Below are 17,789 nucleotides of genomic sequence, written 5' to 3' on the forward strand. Positions count from 1 at the left end.
AGGAATCTTGAAGAAAAATGTTGCTTAGGGAAACAGATCAAGAACAGATGTTTTGTGAGGTGTTTAGTGTGTGAAGATTTGAAGAATAAACACCTTTTGAAGATTTTGTAGAAAACATCAGAATCAACAAGGGCAGTAAAAGTAGCTTTTAATTACCCTTGACGAAGAACACGACGAACTGTGAGGTGTAGATTTAGAAGTTCGTCAGTTCAGATCTTCCACGCCCTAACTTGGCAGAGGAAGACAGCTACGACGGCGGTGGAATGAAGAAATCCGCGACCGGCGCGAGTACGACGGCGATGAGGTCGAGGCAGCTAAGCTCTTCCTCACCGGCGATGATGGAAGTAGCGGCGGCGCTAGGGTTTGAGAGCTCGAGCGAGGGAGTGAGGTCGAGCGTGTTGGGGAACGTAGTAATTTCAAAATTTTCCTACGCACACACAGGATCATGGTGATGCATAGCAACAAGATGGGAGAGTGTTGTCCACGTACCCTCGTAGACCGAAAGCGGAAGCGTTAGCACAACGCGGTTGATGTAGTCGTACGTCTTCACGATCCGACCGATCCAAGCACCGAACGTACGGCACCTCCGAGTTCAGCACACGTTCAGCTCGGTGACGTCCCGTGAACTCCGATCCAGCAGAGCTTCACGGGAGAGTTCCGTCAGCACGACGGTGTGATGACGGTGATGATGTTGCTACCGACGCAGGGCTTCGCCTAAGCACCGCTACGATATGACCGAGGTGGAATATGGTGGAGGGGGCACCGCACAGGGCTGGAATAGATCAACAAATCAACTTATGTGTCTAGAGGTGCCCCCTGCCCCCGTATATAAAGGAGCAAGGGACGAGGAGGCCGGTCCTCATAGGGCGTGCCCAAGTGTGGAGTCCTACTAGGACTCCCTAGTCCTAGTAGGATTCCACCTCCCACATGGAATAGGAAAAAGGGAAGGGAGAAGGAGAAGGAAGGAAGGGGCGCCCCCTCCCTAGTCCAATTCGGACCAATCCATGGGGAGGGGTGCGGCCACCCTTTGAGTTCTTTCTCTCCTTTCCCGTATGGCCCATTAAGGCCCAATACGAATTCCCGTAACTCTCCGGTACTCCGAAAAATACCCGAATCACTCGGAACCTTTCCGATGTCCAAATATAGTCGTCCAATATATCGATCTTTATGTCTCGACCATTTCAAGACTCCTCGTCATGTCCCCGATCTCATCCGGTACTCCGAACAACCTTCGGTACATCAAAACACAAAAACTCATAATACAATCGTCACCGAAACATTAAGCATGCGGACCCTACGGGTTCGAGAACAATGTAGACATGACCGAGACACGTCTCCGGTCAATAACCAATAGCGGAACCTGGATGCTCATATTGGCTCCTACATATTCTACGAAGATCTTTATCGGTCAAACCGCATAACAACATACGTTGTTCCCTTTGTCATCAGTATGTTATTTGCCCGAGATTCGATCGTCGGTATCTCAATACCTAGTTCAATATCGTTACCGGCAAGTCTCTTTACTCGTTCTGTAATACATCATCTTGCAACTAACTCATTAGTTACATTGCTTGCAAGGCTTATAGTGATGTGCATTACCGAGTGGGCCCAGAGATACCTCTCCGACAATCGGAGTGACAAATCCTAATCTCGAAATACGCCAACCCAACAAGTACCTTCGGAGACACCTGTAGAGCACCTTTATTATCACCCAGTTACATTGTGACGTTTGGTAGCACACAAAGTGTTCCTCCGGTAAACGGGAGTTGCATAATCTCATAGTCATAGGAACATGTATAAGTCATGAAGAAAGCAATAGCAACATACTAAACGATCAAGTGCTAAGCTAACGGAATGGGTCAAGTCAATCACATCATTCTCCTAATGATGTGATCCCGTTAATCAAATGACAACTCATGTCTATGGCCAGGAAACATAACCATCTTTGATTAATGAGCTAGTCAAGTAGAGGCATACTAGTGACACTCTGGTTGTCTATGTATTCACACATGTATCATGTTTCCGGTTAATACAATTCTAGCATGAATAATAAACATTTATCATGAAATAAGGAAATAAATAATAACTTTATTATTGCCTCTAGGGCATATTTCCTTCAGTCTCCCACTTGCACTAGAGTCAATAATCTAGATCACATTGCCATGTGATTTAACATCAATAGTTCACATCACCATGTGATTAACACCCATAGTTCACATCTTCATGTGACCAACACCCAAAGGGTTTACTAGAGTCAATAATCTAGTTCACATCGCTATGTGATTAACACCCAAAGAGTACTAAGGTGTGATCATGTTTTGCTTGTGAGAGAAGTTTAATCAACGGGTCTGCCATATTCAGATCCGTATGTATTTTGCAAATTTCTATGTCAACAATGCTCTGCATGGAGCTACTCTAGCTAATTGCTCCCACTTTCAATATGTATCTAGATCGAGACTTAGAGTCATCCAGATCGGTGTCAAAGCTTGCATCGATGTAACTCTTTATGACGAACCTTTTGTCACCTCCATAATCGAGAAACATATCCTTATTCCATTAAGGATAATTTTGACCGCTGTCCCGTGATCTACTCCTAGATCACTATTGTACTCCCTTGCCAAACTCAGTGTAGGGTATACAATAGATCTGGTACACAGCATGGCATACTTTATAGAACCTATGGCTGAGGCATAGGGAATGACTTTCATTCTCTTTCTATCTTCTGCCGTGGTCGGGCTTTGAGTCTTACTCAATTTCACACCTTGTAACACGGGCAAGAACTCTTTCTTCGACTGTTCCATTTTGAACTACTTCAAAATTTTGTCAAGGTAAGTACTCATTGAAAAAACTTATCAAGCGTCTTGATCTATCTTTATAGATCTTGATGCTCAATATGTAAGCAGCTTCACCGAGGTCTTTCTTTGAAAAAAACTCCTTTCAAACACTCCTTTATGCATTGCAGAATAATTCTACATTATTTCGGAACAACAATATGTCATTCACATATACTTATCAGAAATGTTGTAGTGCTCCCACTCACTTTCTTGTAAATACAGGCTTCACCTCAAGTCTGTATAAAACTATATGCTTTGATCAAAGCGTATATTCCAACTCCGAGATGCTTGCCCTAGTCCATAGATGCATCGCTGGAGCTTGCATATTTTGTTAGCACCTTTAGGATTGACAAAACCTTCTTGTTGAATCATATACAACTCTTCTTTAATAAATCCATTAAGGAATGCAATTTTGTTTATCCATTTGCCAGATTTCATAAAATGCGGCAATTGCTAACATGATTCGGACAGACTTAAGCATAGATACGAATGAGAAACTCTCATCGTAGTCAACACCTTGAACTTGTCGAAAACCTTTTTGCGACAATTCTAGATTTGTAGATAGTAACACTACTATTAGCGTCCGTCTTCCTCTTAAGGATCCATTTAATCTCAATGTGTCACCAATCATCGGGCAAGTCAATCAAAGTCCATACTTTGTTCTCATACATGGATCCCATCTCAGATTTCATGGCCTCAAGCCATTTTGCGGAATCTGGGCTCATCATCCCTTCCTCATAGTTCGTAGGTTCGTCATGGTCAAGTAACATGACCTCCAGAACAGGATTACCGTACCACTCTGCTGCGGATCTTACTCTGGTTGACCTACGAGGTTCGGTATTAACTTGATCTGAAGTTTCATGATCATTATCATTAGCTTCCTCACTAATTGGTGTAGGTTTCACATGAACCGGTTTCTGTGATGAATTACTTTCCAATAAGGGAGCAGGTACAGTTACCTCATCAAGTTCTACTTTCCTCCCACTCACTTCTTTCGAGAGAAACTCCTTCTCTAAAAAGGATCCATTCTTAGCAACGAAGTTTCCTTCGGATCTGTGATAGAAGATATACCCAATAGTCTCCTTTGGGTATCCTATGAAGACGCATTTCTCTGATTTGGGTTCAAGCTTATCATGTTGAAACTTTTTCACATAAGCATCGCAACCCCAAACTTTAAGAAACGACAACTTTGGTTTCTTGCCAAACCACAGTTCATAAGGTGTCATCTCAACGGATTTAGATGGTGCCCTTTTTAACGTGAATGCAACTGTCTCTAATGCATAACCCCAAAACGATAGTGGTAGATTGGTAAGAAACATCATAGATCGCACCATATCTAATAAAGTACAGTTATGATGTCCGGACACACCATTACGCTGTGGTGTTCCAGGTGGCGTGAGTTGCGAAACTATTTCACATTGTTTCAAATGAAGACCAAACTTGTAACTCAAATATTCTCCTCCACGATCAGATCGTAGAAACTTTATTTTCTTGTTACGATGATTTTCCACTTCACTCTGAAATTATATGAACTTTTCAAATGTTTCAGACTTTATGTGTCATCAAGTAGATATACCCATATCTGCTCAAATCATCTATGAAGGTCAGAAAATAACGATACCTGCCGCGAGCCTCAATATTCATCGGACCACATACATCAGTATGTATGATTTCCAACAAATCTGTTGCTCGCTCCATTGTTCCGGAGAACGGCGTTTTAGTCATCTTGCCCAAGAGCCATGGCTCGCAAGCATCAAGTGATTCGTAATCAAGTGATTCCAAAAGTCCATCAGCATGGAGTTTCTTCATGTGCTTTACACCAATATGACCTAAACGGCAGTGCCACAAATAAGTTGCACTATCATTATTAACTTTGCATCTTTCGGTTTCAATATTATGAATATGTGTATCACTACGATCGAGATCCAACGAACCATTTTCATTGGGTGTGTAACCATATAAGGTTTTATTCATGTAAACAGAACAACAATTATTCTCTAACTTAAATGAATAACCGTATTGCAATAAACATGATCAAATCATATTCGTGCTCAACGCAAACACCAAATAACACTTATTTAGGTTCAACACTAATCCCGAAATTATAGGGAGTGTGTGATGATGATCATATCAATCTTGGAACCACTTCCAATACACATCGTCACTTCATCCTTAACTAGTTTCTGTTCATTATGCAACTCCCGTTTCGAGTTACTACTCTTTAGCAACTGAACCAGTATCAAGTACCGAGGGGTTGCTATAAACACTAGTAAAGTACACATCAATAACATGTATATCAAATATACTTTTGTTCACTTTGCCATCCTTCTTATCCGCCAATTATTTGGGGTAGTTCCGCTTCCAGTGACCAGTCCTTTTTGCAGTAGAAGCACTCAGTATCAGGCTTAGGTCCAAACTTGGGCTTCTTCACTTGAGCAGCAACTTGCTTGCCGTTCTTCTTGAAGTTCCCCTTCTTTCCCTTTGCCCTTTTCTTGAAACTAGTGATCTTGTTAACCATCAACACTTGATGCTCTTTTCTTGATTTCTACCTTCACCGATCTCAGCATCGTGAAGAGCTCGGGAATTACTTTCGTCATCCCTTGGATATTATAGTTCATCACGAAGTTCTATTAACTTCGTGATAGTGACTAGAGAACTTTGTCAATTACTATCTTATCTAGAAGATTAACTTCCACTTGATTCAAGTAATTGTAGTACTCAGACAATCTGAGCACATGCTCATTGGTGAGCTATTCTCCTCCATCTTATTGGCAAAGTACTGTTAGAGGTCTCATACCTCTCGACATGGGCACGAGTATGAAATACCAATTTCAATTATTAGAACATCTTATATGCTCCGTGGCGTTCAGAACATTTTTGAAGTCCCGGTTCTAAGACGTAAAGCATGGTGCACTAAACTATCAAGTAGTCATCATACCGAGCTTTTGTCAAAACGTTCATAACGTCTGCATCTGCTCCTGCAATAGTTCTGTCACCTAGCGGTGCATCAAGGACATAATACTTCCGTGCAGTAATGAGGTTAATCCTCAGATCACGGACCAAGTCCGCATCATTGCTACTAACATCTTTCAACTTAGTTTTCTCTAGGAACATATCAAAATAAAACAGGGGAGCTAAACGCGAGCTATTGATCTACAACATAGATATGCTAATACTACCAGGACTAAGTTCATGATAAATTTAAGTTCAATTAATCATATTACTTAAGAACTCCCACTTAGATAGACATCTCTCTAATCATCTAAGTCATCACGTGATCCAAATCAACTAAACCATGTCCGATCATCACGTGAGGTGGAGTAGTTTCAATGGTGAACATCACTATGTTGATCATATCTACTATATGATTCACGCTCGACCTTTCGGTCTCAGTGTTCCGAGGCCATATCTGCATATGCTAGGCTCGTCAAGTTTAACCTGAGTATTCCGCGTGTGCAACTGTTTTGCACCCGTTGTATTTGAACGTAGAGCCTATCACACCCGATCATCACGTGGTGTCTCAGCACGAAGAACTTTCGCAACGGTGCATACTCAGGGAGAACACTTGTACCTTGATAATTTAGTGAGAGATCATCTTATGATGCTACCGTCAATCAAAGAAAGATAAGATGCATAAAAGATAAACATCACATGCAATCAATATAAGTGATATGATATGGCCATCATCATCTTGTGCTTGTGATCTCCATCTCTGAAGCAAGTTTTACGTGGCTGCTACGGGCTGAGCAAGAACCGTTCTTACCTACGCATCAAAACCACAACGATAGTTTGTCAAGTTGGTGCTGTTTTAACCTTCTCAAGGACCGGGCATAGCCACACTCGGTTCAACTAAAGTTGGAGAAACTGACACCCGCCAGCCACCTGTGTGCAAAGCACGTCGGTAGAACCAGTCTCGCGTAAGCGTACGCGTAATGTCGGTCCGGGCCGCTTCATCCAACAATACCGCCGAACCAAAGTATGACATGCTGGTAAGCAGTATGACTTATATCGCCTACAACTCACTTGTGTTCTACTCATGCATATAACATCTACGCATAAAACCAGGCTCGGATGCCACTGTTGGGGAACGTAGTAATTTCAAAATTTTCCTACGCACACGCAGGATCATGGTGATGCATAGCAACGAGAGGGGAGAGTGTTGTCCATGTACCCTCGTAGACCGAAAGCGGAAGCGTTAGCACAACACGGTTGATGTAGTCGTATGTCTTCACGATCCGACCGATCCAAGTACCGAATGTACGGCACCTCCGAGTTCAGCACACGTTCAGCTCGATGACGTCCCGCGAACTCCAATCCAGCAGAGCTTCACGGGAGAGTTCTGTCAGCACGACAGCATGATGACGGTGATGATGTTTCTACCGACGCAGAGCTTCGCCTAAGCACCGCTACGATATGACCGAGGTGGAATCACTACAAAAAAAGACACATCCGTGACATTTTGGGCCGAACGAAATTTTTTCTGTCATACATATGACACTTCTATGATGATAATTGTGACAAAACCCGGTATCATCATAGATGTGGTGGGCTCCTACTTCTATGACAAAAAATCATGACAGAAAATTGGCTTTTCGTCCTGGGCGGGCCGGAGACGTAGCTGCATGACATTCTTTGGGCCATCCATGACGGAAAAAACCGTGGTAGAAGCGAGGGCAAGGAAAATTTCGGGGAGTTCCCGGTTACGGTGGGAGGCCAGGGGCCGAGCGATGCGCGTTTCTCTCGTACACGTACGCGCGTGTGTGCGAGGCGTTGGCTCTAACTGAACCCGAGCGAGGCGTTGGGCTCTAACTGAACCCGAGCGATTGCACTGCAGGCTGCGCGTTACTGAACCCGAGCGATCGGTCGATGGCTGTTAACTGAACCCGATCGAGCGATTCCTTCGCTACTGCTGCTAATTGAAGCCGATCGATGCTGCCTCTGGGATGAACAGTGAGCATTGCGGGGGGGGGGGGGGTTTGGATGAACAGTGAGCGGTGGCGTTGCCTCTGGATGAACAGGATCCCGTGGTGTGGTGGAGGGCTGGATGAACAGTAGACGGTGGAGGGGTGCCCGTGGAGGGATGGTTGAACAGGACCCCGTGGTGTGGAGGGCTGGATGAACAGTAGACGATGGAGGGGTGCCCGTGGAGGGGTGGTTGAATAGTAGCCGATGGAGTAGCGCGCGGTGGAGGCTGGATGAACAGGAGCCCGTGGAGGCTGGAGGAGGTCGACGGTGGAGATGAACAGTATCCCGTGGAGTCCCGTTTTGCGGTACGCCACACCCCTCCCGACGAACAGGACCCCCGTTTCGACCGTAGGAGGTCCGTTTCGTCCGTTTTGCGGTACGCCACACCCTTCCCGATCAACAGGACCCCCGTTTCGACCGTAGGAGGTCCGTTTCGTCCGTTTTGCGGTACGCCACACCCCTCCCGATCAACATGACCCCCGTTTCGACCGTAGGAGGTCCGTTTCCTCCGTTTTGCGGTACGCCAGACCCCTCCCGATCAACAGGACCCCGTTCCGAACGTAGGAGGTCCGTTTCCTCCATTGTGCGGTACGCCAGGCCTCGTTTCCATCGCCTGTTCCGTCCAAGCCCTCCCGATGAACACGACCACGCATTCCGTTCCGACCCAGCCGGTTGGCTCCCACGCGTTCCGTTGCTTCCCGATGAACACGACGCATTCCGTTGCCTCCCCATGAACACGACGCATTCCGTTGCCTCCCCATGAACACGACGACGACGTTGTTTCTCCGTTCTGACCCAGCCATGTACACGAGCCCAGGCCGTACGTATGCGCGAGTAGGCGTTCGAGACCCCGCCCGTATGTACACATACGTGGCCGTATTTTCTTTCTTGCACCCTGGCCGATGTACGTACGTGTACATGCTACGTGCGTGCCTCTACTACGACACGTACGCGCCTCTACTATGACACGTGCGCGCCTCTACATCCACCAGTATATATGTACGTACACGTTCGCGACCAGAATGACAACGCTACGTACGCTTCGACCAGGTGGGTCCCGGCTGTCAGGCACTTCCTTGCCTGCGAAGATGTAGCTGGTGGGTCCCAGCAGTCAAGGGGGTGAATCATTTTTTTGCCCGGACGCACTTCCTTGCGTGCGAAGATGTAGCTGGTGGGTCCCAGCAGTCAGGGGCAAACATTTTTTTTGCAAAATACGGTGGCCCGTCCGGTGGGTCCCCGCTGTCAGATGGAGGAATAATTATTTTGCACGTAAAAAGGAGGCACTTCCTTGCTGCGGCCGTGGACCCAGCTGTCAGCCTCTCCACGTACAGTCCACGTCCGATGGAAGCCGTTCCTTGACCACGTTGACCACGCCACGCCGAGAGCACCAGGGCGGTGAACGACGGCGAGGCCTGGGAAGGGGACGACGCGGAGCCGGGGAAGACGCGGCAGTGGATGCCCACGCGTAGAGGAGTACGAGGGTTCACTGGTTCGCTGCGGTGTGAGGCTGCCGTCGCCGCAGATTAACAGGGGGTGTGGGTGAGTAGAGGGATGGCCTGGCCAGCGGTGGGAGTAGTAGGGGGCGGTGAGGCCTTCGCCGCATCGCAGCCGGCCACGGGAGGCAGGAGCACGAGGCACGACTGGCGCTGGTTTGGGCGACTGGAGCAAGAAGACCAGAGGTTGAAGAAGCACTACGGCCGTTGGATGGACATCGTATGGTCACTGGAGGTAGAATCGTGCATATTGACTAAGTTGACAAAGCCCTCCGTCCCCGTCAACTTAGTAGGCCCACAAGTCAGCCTGCCACAATACTGGGTCCCAGCTAACAGGGGGAGTATTCATTTTTTTGTGCGTCTTGCGTGCGAAGATATAGCTGGTGGGTCCGAGCTGTCAGCGACGGTAACGTTTTTTTCATGAAATACAGAGGCCCTTTCGGTGGGTCCCTGATGTCAGGTGGAGGAATCATTATTTTGCGCGTAATAAGGAGGCATTTCCTTGCGTGCGGCCGTGGACCCGGCTGTCGGCCTCTCCACGTACAGTCCACTTCAAATGCATGTCGGTCGTTGACCACGTTGACCAAGCCGCGCCGAGAGCACCAGGGCGGTGGACGACGGCGAGGCCTAGGAAGGGAACGACATGGAGGCAGGGAAGACTCGACAGTTGTTTCCCACACGGAGGGGAGTACGACTGTACGAGGGTTTACTGGTTCGTCTGCCGTCGCCGGAGAATAACAGCAGGTGTGGGTGAGTAGAGGGATGGCTAGGCCAGCGATGGGAGTACGGTGGGGCGGTGAGGCCTGCGCGGCAGAGCCGGCCGCGGGGAGGAGGGAGCAGGCAGTCCCGCCGACGCTTGTTTGAGCGGCTGGAGCAGGAAGAGCAGAGATTGAAGAAGCACGACGGCCGTTGGATGGCCATCCAACAGTCACTGCTTGTGCGTCAACCTTTTTTTAGGAAAGCCTCAAATCTGTGGAAAACAGCATACAACCCATCTGCCATTATTTCTAATAATTTACAGCCCATTTGCTAATTATTAAGGTGTTTTTTGGAGCCCATATTCTTTTTGTTAGCATTACAGCCCATATTGTGGCCATGGTTAAAAAATTATAGGAAATTTTGCATATTTCGGTGCGGTCCGAACTGTTTTTAATCCCGAAATTTCGACTCACATTCAAACTGATTTTAAAAATAAATGTCTATCAATATAAAATCCAACAAATTCTCCACGCATAAAAATTAATGTAATTTAAAATCTTGAAATGAAAAAAAAAGATATTTGAAACTAATTGCCGGTTTGATGTGTTTTAAAAGTACAACCCATTTCTAATTACTGATGGGCCATTTTCTCGGCCAGCCGAATGAAAGCTCTCCTCGTCTTGAAAGATTTGCAGCCCAACAGGCCTGACAAAGCAACTTACTTGGCAAATAAAAAAAAAACTGGGTTGTGGCCATGGACCCAGCTGTCAGCCTCTCCACGTACAGTACTCTTCCGATGGAAGTCGTTCCTTGACCACGTTTACCACGCCGCGCGGAGAGCACCACGGCGGTGGACGACGGCGAGGCCTAGGAAGGGGACGACGCGGAGCCAGGGAAGACGCGGCAGTGGAAGCCCGCGAGGAGAGGAGTACGAGGGTTCACTGGTTCGGCTGCGGTGTGAGGCTGCCGTCGCAGCAGGGCCTGGCCAGCGGTGGGAATAGTAGGGGGCGGTGAGGCCTCCCGCGGCAGCACAGCCGACCACGGGAGGCAGGAGCATGCGGCACGACCGGCGCTGCTTTGGGCGGCTGGAGCAAGAAGACCAGAGGTTGAGGAAGCACTACGGCCGTTGGATGGACATCGTACGGTCACTGGAGCTAGAATCGTTCATATTGACTAAGTTGACAAAGCCCTTCGTCCCCGTCAACTTAGTAGGCCCACAAGTCAGCCTCCCACCAAGGTAGGTCCCAGCTAGCCGGGGGAGTATTCATTTTTTTGTGCGTACTAAGGAGGCACTTCCGGTGGGTCCGAGCTGACAGCGGGGGGAACTTTTTTTCATGAAATACGGTGGCCCGTCAGGTGGGTCCCAGCAGTCAGGGAGCAAACGTTTTTTCACAAAATACGGTGGCCCGTCCAGTGGGTCCCTGCTGTCAGTTGGAGGAATCATTATTTTCCGCGTAATAAGGAGGCACTTACTTGCTGCGGCCGTGGACCCAGCTGAGACTCTCCACGTACAGTATACTTCCGATGGAAGTCGTTCCTTGACCACGTTGACCTTGCCGCGTTCCGTTGCATGCATGCGTCCATGGGCGTGGTGCGTCCCCACTGCCAGCCTCTCACGTACAGTCATCTTCCGATGACTCTCGGTTGTTGACCACGTTGACCACACCGTGCCGAGCGCACCCAGACTGGAACGACCCGGAGATGGGGAAGACGGGGCAGTGGAGTCGCAGATGGAGAGGAGTGGGAAACTTCACTGGTTCGGGTGCACGGTAGCACAGCCGCGGTGCCGCCCACGGGAGACAGGAGCAAGAACAGAGGTTGAAGAAGGAGCACGGCTATTGGATTAACATCCAACGGTCCAGCTGCTAGAATCATTTGTTGATTAAGTTGACAAAGCCGTGCGTACACATCCTCTTAGTAGGCCCACAAGTCAGTCACCAAATTTGACGGGTCCCAGCTGTCAACGGGATGAATATTTTTTTGCAAAACAAGGAGGCACTTCCTTCCGTGCGAAGATACAGCCGGTGGGTCCCAGCTGTCAGGTGGAGGAAACATTTTTTCAGCTTAATAAGGAGGAACTTTCCTTGCGTGCGACCATGGACCTCGTGGGTCCCAGCCGTCAGGATCTCTACGTACAGTCCTCTTCCGATGACTCTCGTTTGTTGACCACGCCGCACCGAACGCAGCGAGGCGGTGGACGACGGTGAGGCCCCGGACGGGAACGACTCGGAGATGGGAAAACACGGCAGTGGAGTCGCAGATTGAGAGGAGGAGAAGGGTTATAACTGGTTCTGTTGTGGCGTGGGGCTGTAGTCTGTGGAGAATAACAGGAGGTGTCAAGGGGTGGAGGGATAGCCTGGCCGGCGGTGGGGTAGCGCTTCGCAGCGATGCGTGCTAAGCAGAGCCTCTAGCCGCCGGAGGCCAGACCAGGCGGTCCCGGCGACGCTGGAGGAAGAAGACGAGAGATTGAAGGTGCATGCCGGCCGTTGGATATAAATCCAATGGTTGTGGATGACACAATCATTTGTTGACCAAGTTGACAATGCCCTGCGTAGGCTTCGACCTATTGGCCCACATGTCAGCCTGCAAAAATGTGGCATATATTTAACCCATGTTTTCTAGAATGTACAGTCCATTTGCTGGGCTGGGTGAACAAATAATTTCGCGTCAATCAGGCCCATTTATATTTTCTAAGAAACCTAGCCCATTTGCACTTCCTTGAAATACACGTATTAGGTGGGCTCGTTATATATATAATGTTATGTTAGAAGGAGCAATTGATATCAAAGAATAAGCCGGAGAGGCACATTACATATATATATAATTAAGAAATTAGCGAGTTATTGCTCAAAATAAAAATGAGCGCGTTATTATTAAATTGGTCCTTAAAATCTTCGCAAGCTTTTGTACGCAATCACGAGGATTTTCCTTGCCTGTGAGTCAAAAACAACCAGGATTTTCCTTGCCAACTTCCGTTAAACATTTACTTTTATAAGTTAATAACACGTGGGATGTTTTTATAATGTATATATAAGTCTCTATAAAATATACGATAGTAGTAATAATATAAATATATATAATGTGGTTAGAAGGGAAAACATAAATTGGACACAACATTACTTTTATAAGAGACCTGCGTTTTATACCCCACAGTAGGCATACTAACAAGTTCACGCACAAATACAACAGAAAAGGTAAACATTCATATCAAACTCAGGTTCACAGGACACGTTCATATTCATAGCCAACATTCACTATCAACAACTCAAAAGATTCATATATACACAAGCTCAACATATCTATGCATCCAAATGATTGATAGATCACACGACAATATTCATACATAATTCACAAAAAGATTCAGATATACACATATTCAGTATGTTTATGCATCCAAATGATTGAGATCACAGCCAATATGATCCATGGACGAACTTTAATTACCTAGGGTACAGACTGGTAAATGGTGTTCAATCGGAGGTACTTCTTGCTAAAATTAGTTCTTGTACGAGTAAACTTTCGAGTACATAAGAGGCAGCACAGACAATCTGAACTTTGCTTGTAGGTTTATCCTCAAATAGTGGCCTCGTGCCGAGGGAGGTTTGAGAAACTTGGCCACTACTTTCATCCAACTAGTTTACTGGCTCATCTTGGTCCTGTATCTCGCCAAAATTCTACATTGCAGACGAGAAAGGAGGCGGTTGAGAAAATGAACCACCCAATTTTTGTGTGCAGTTCAACTGAAATGGAGCATCCTTGGCGTGCAGACTGATTAAGTGCCAGATGAATATACGCGTCAACCAACTTGTCTGGAATCTTTAGACTCCATGCCATATAGTTCGCTACCATATGTGCCGATAACCAAAAGGCACAAGTTGGGACCAAAGACTGAACTGCGTTTTTCTGGGCTATGCACCAAGCAATATTTTTGGCGTTCACTCTCCTAATACTTGGAGTTTGACAATTGGTTGACACCGGTTGATACTCGAATGAATATAGGCACTTCTTGTCAACATCGATGCTTGTCTGAGTGAACTTTGGAGTACATAGCAGCAGCATAAGTACCTGTCCATCTGATCATTTTGTGTAGTTCTACTGAAATCACCCGATGTAATGATTTGCCTGCGAGTTCAGGCTCCAAATTACTCCTTTATGAAATCGGCAAACAGTAGCACAATACCAAATTACCAATACATATGAGAAGCACAATAATCAGGATAAAGACCAGTACCAACCTGTGTGAGGTAGCATATCAATTACTATTTCCTTTGACTGGAAGCCGAGATAAGCCAAGCGACTGACAGCAAAGGAAGAAAGCAAGCGGAGATTAGCGACTGACATGAAAGGACGGAAGCTGTCGAGGCAATGAAGCACCCAAAGTTTTTGTGCAGTTCCACCAAAATCGAGCGTCCCTGTTGGCACATATATTGAGAGAGTGAGATTACTGTAATAGTGGGACTAGTTGATGAAACATACACTAACAAATAGAAGCACCCTCATTATCTTAATGGGTAAAGTTAGCAACATAGTAGTCTGGCTTAAAGAGAGGTATTAGTTTATTTAATCAGTGCCAATTAGCTCAACTCAACACTCAAAGCATTGCCATTTATCATAGGTTGCAAAACTTTAACGTGCAAAGATAAAGGAGTTTCTCATGACAGTAGCACGATACAAATAGAGATGACAGCAAACTAATATGGATGAAGGCCTTAGGCCCGTACCAACCTGAGAAAAAAGCTTATTCATGTAGTCCCATAAGAGATGATAAAGCACTCACTGGAATCACACAATAGTATATATTTTTGTGCACTTCAAATGTATGGTTGAAATCACTCTTGTTTACCAGTGCTGAGATTATATCAAAAGATTATCAAGAACTTCCAGCAGAGTTAAAGCACTGGCTGGGATATAGTTCATTGTATTGTCTTGTGTAGTTCCACTAAAATGTATGATTAGCACAACATGATCCCTGTCTGCACAAGTAGGAACAAGGTGAAACCTTCATTAGCTTAGTGAGAAAGGATAGGAAGACATTAGCATATTACTCAAACAGTAGCATCAAATTCATGATGGACAATACGCAAAACATTGCCTCATTGAACCGATGGCAATAAATTGACATGCAAAACAATAGCACTATTATGTCATGACACTAATAATATTCCCTCCCTGCTCCACCACATGATTCACCTCCATAGACAAACATACACATGTACATGATTCAGCATAGGGTCCTACTAAAGATTTGTTTAACTCCAACAGGAAAATTAGGCAGTAATAACTTAGTGGTACTTAAGTACTCCTAATTAATTAAGTGAGACAACAGAAGTGGAAGGGCTCCCTGGAGGATCGTCTCACATGTAAGGTAGCCGTTGCCGGAGCCCTTGAATGGCCTCGACTGAGGCCTCTGGCTTCAGCAAGATCGCCTTGGCACTGTTTATTCTTCTTCTTCTTCCTCTTCATGCTCTGTTTCTCTTTCTCGTCACCAGTTGGTGAAACCAAGCACATGATTGGCCTTCTAATTCAGAATTGGTTTTGTCAGTGAGGGAGTACAAGTGTACTAGTAAAAACATCATTATTTTCTCATGGCAGTCGGAAAATAGGGATGAACACATGCATTAAATATCATTCTTACCTAAAGGAAGGTTATGGCGCCAATATGGATGATGAGGATTGGAACACAGATCTCCCTTTGTGCAGTTCCACCAAAATGAACCAACTGTTCCATTCTAACATTCCAGTTAAACAGCACAAAAGTCACTTCTTTTAAGAAGAGTTTTGTGCAGTGCACCAAAAGGTCACAACAGCAACCAGGTGAATTGGATATCCCTGTTTGCACAAAAGGCACAGAGGAAACAGTCAGAGTCTCAAACAATTACAGGCAAAAACATTTGGCTAAACTTGTCATGACTTATAACAGTGGCATGGCTTCATTTTTACCAGGGACATTAGATTAAGAACAGCTAAGGCTGCGTTCGGTTCACAAGTTTGGTGCAGGATTTTCGTAGGAACACAATTCCTACGGTATTCTTTCCCTTCCAACCGTTCGGAACACGGGAAAGGTGAATAGTGTTTCATAGGAAAGCTGGTCTGGTAGTACTGATTCCATAGGATTAGAAACATCCACGCGCTGCTCATTTTTTAGGCGGAAGCCCGAGGCAGGCGCTCGCTGCCATGCGTTAGACAGGTTGCTGTGCTGTGTTGCCGGAATAAAAAAATCAACCTATGTGTGGTATGTGAGGTGAGGACAAGAGTAGTCACTATGCAGCTGAATAAACAAATAGCATCTCATACTGCCAAGCATGCTACTCTAAAAAAACAAATCTATGCATTTCGTAGTACATCCGAACACATTCTCTTGAGAGTTTCCTCCGGTTCGCTGTTCCATAGTTTTATACCTACATTCCTTTCCTATTCCTCTATTTTCATCAAGACCTATGTTTTCTGCCCCTTTATTCCGAACGGAGCCTAAATATTTGGTATAAGGGCATGGGACATTGGGTGTACCAGCAGTCCAGCACCATGTACGTAAACAGGGGCATAAAGTGGTGATTCATAGTTTGTTGCCCCGAGAAACAAACATCCAAGAAACATATCTGGGTTGGTCCCATTTTTGTTCACTCTAGCCACCTACTCCTATGTGTGGATAGCAAATCTAGTCCTGGTCATACCACTGTGTACAGCGTTACCCCTATATTTCCCTTTTCGACCAAGAGACCGGTTGGATGACCAGTCTGTACTACTTTCACCCCCTTTCCTTCCTATTTTTACCAAGTCCGATGTACATACTAAATTCCCCACCCCCACTTTATTTCTTGTTTGAACCAAGTACTCCCTCCGTCCGGAATTACTTGTCATCAAAATGGATGTGTCTAGAACTAAAATACATCTAGATACATCCATTTCAATGACAAGTATTTTCGGACGGAGGGAGTACAAGATTCGACTCCATGAAGTAGCTTTACCTCTAACAATAGAAGAAAAAAAATATGTGACGTTGGACCATCCGATCGAGAGGGGCTGAGAGGTAGAAAATGATGCACATGCAGCGACGTAGCAAGCTGGGGAAGTAGAGCTAAGGCGGTTTCGAACGAAGATATACCTGAAGGTCGTCGGGATGTGGATAGGTGGGCCGCGGGATGCCGGATCCGCCCACAGGCAACGACGAAGGGATCGGAGGACCTCCCACGCCGTCGCTCGGCCAGACATAACGGTGCGGCCGGCAGTGGGTCTCCTCCTTCGCTGTCGACTACGGCCTAAAGGCTGCCCCTCCTCTCCTTCACCGGCGGAGGGGGATACGTCCGGATCTGTAACCAATGGTGAGGATAGAAAGCCAGTGTTTTTTGAAGGGAGAAAGACAGTGTTACTACCCCTATCTTGTTTAGATCTGGAGAGGATGAGAGTGTGTGAATAGAGCAACCCTAGCAAGCAAGCGCGGAGGCTCCGACCTATATATATGTAGTGGGGTAGTTTTCCTTTTTCACTCCATCAAAACAATCGTTTAAAATTGTGTACTACTACATGCCAGGTCGCGGTTTTTTTAGTTGTTGATTGTTTTTTCAGATAGCTACCCGCTTGTTCCAAGTGGTGTTACGGTGTGCCAGGTCGCACTTTGTATCGTTCAAGTCTGGTACTACAAGTCCCTCCATTAAATGAACAACCACCCCCTCATAAAAATTGTGAACAAGCCCACGGCTAAAATTAGCGGAAACGTGGGTTGCCCCAACATGCATTATTATTTATATTTTCTACTCCCTCCGTTCCTAAATATAAGTCTTTTTTATAAGCCACACCTAAG

Source organism: Aegilops tauschii, chromosome 6 (assembly GCF_002575655.3).
Source record: "Aegilops tauschii subsp. strangulata cultivar AL8/78 chromosome 6, Aet v6.0, whole genome shotgun sequence".
Lineage (NCBI taxonomy): Eukaryota > Viridiplantae > Streptophyta > Magnoliopsida > Poales > Poaceae > Aegilops > Aegilops tauschii.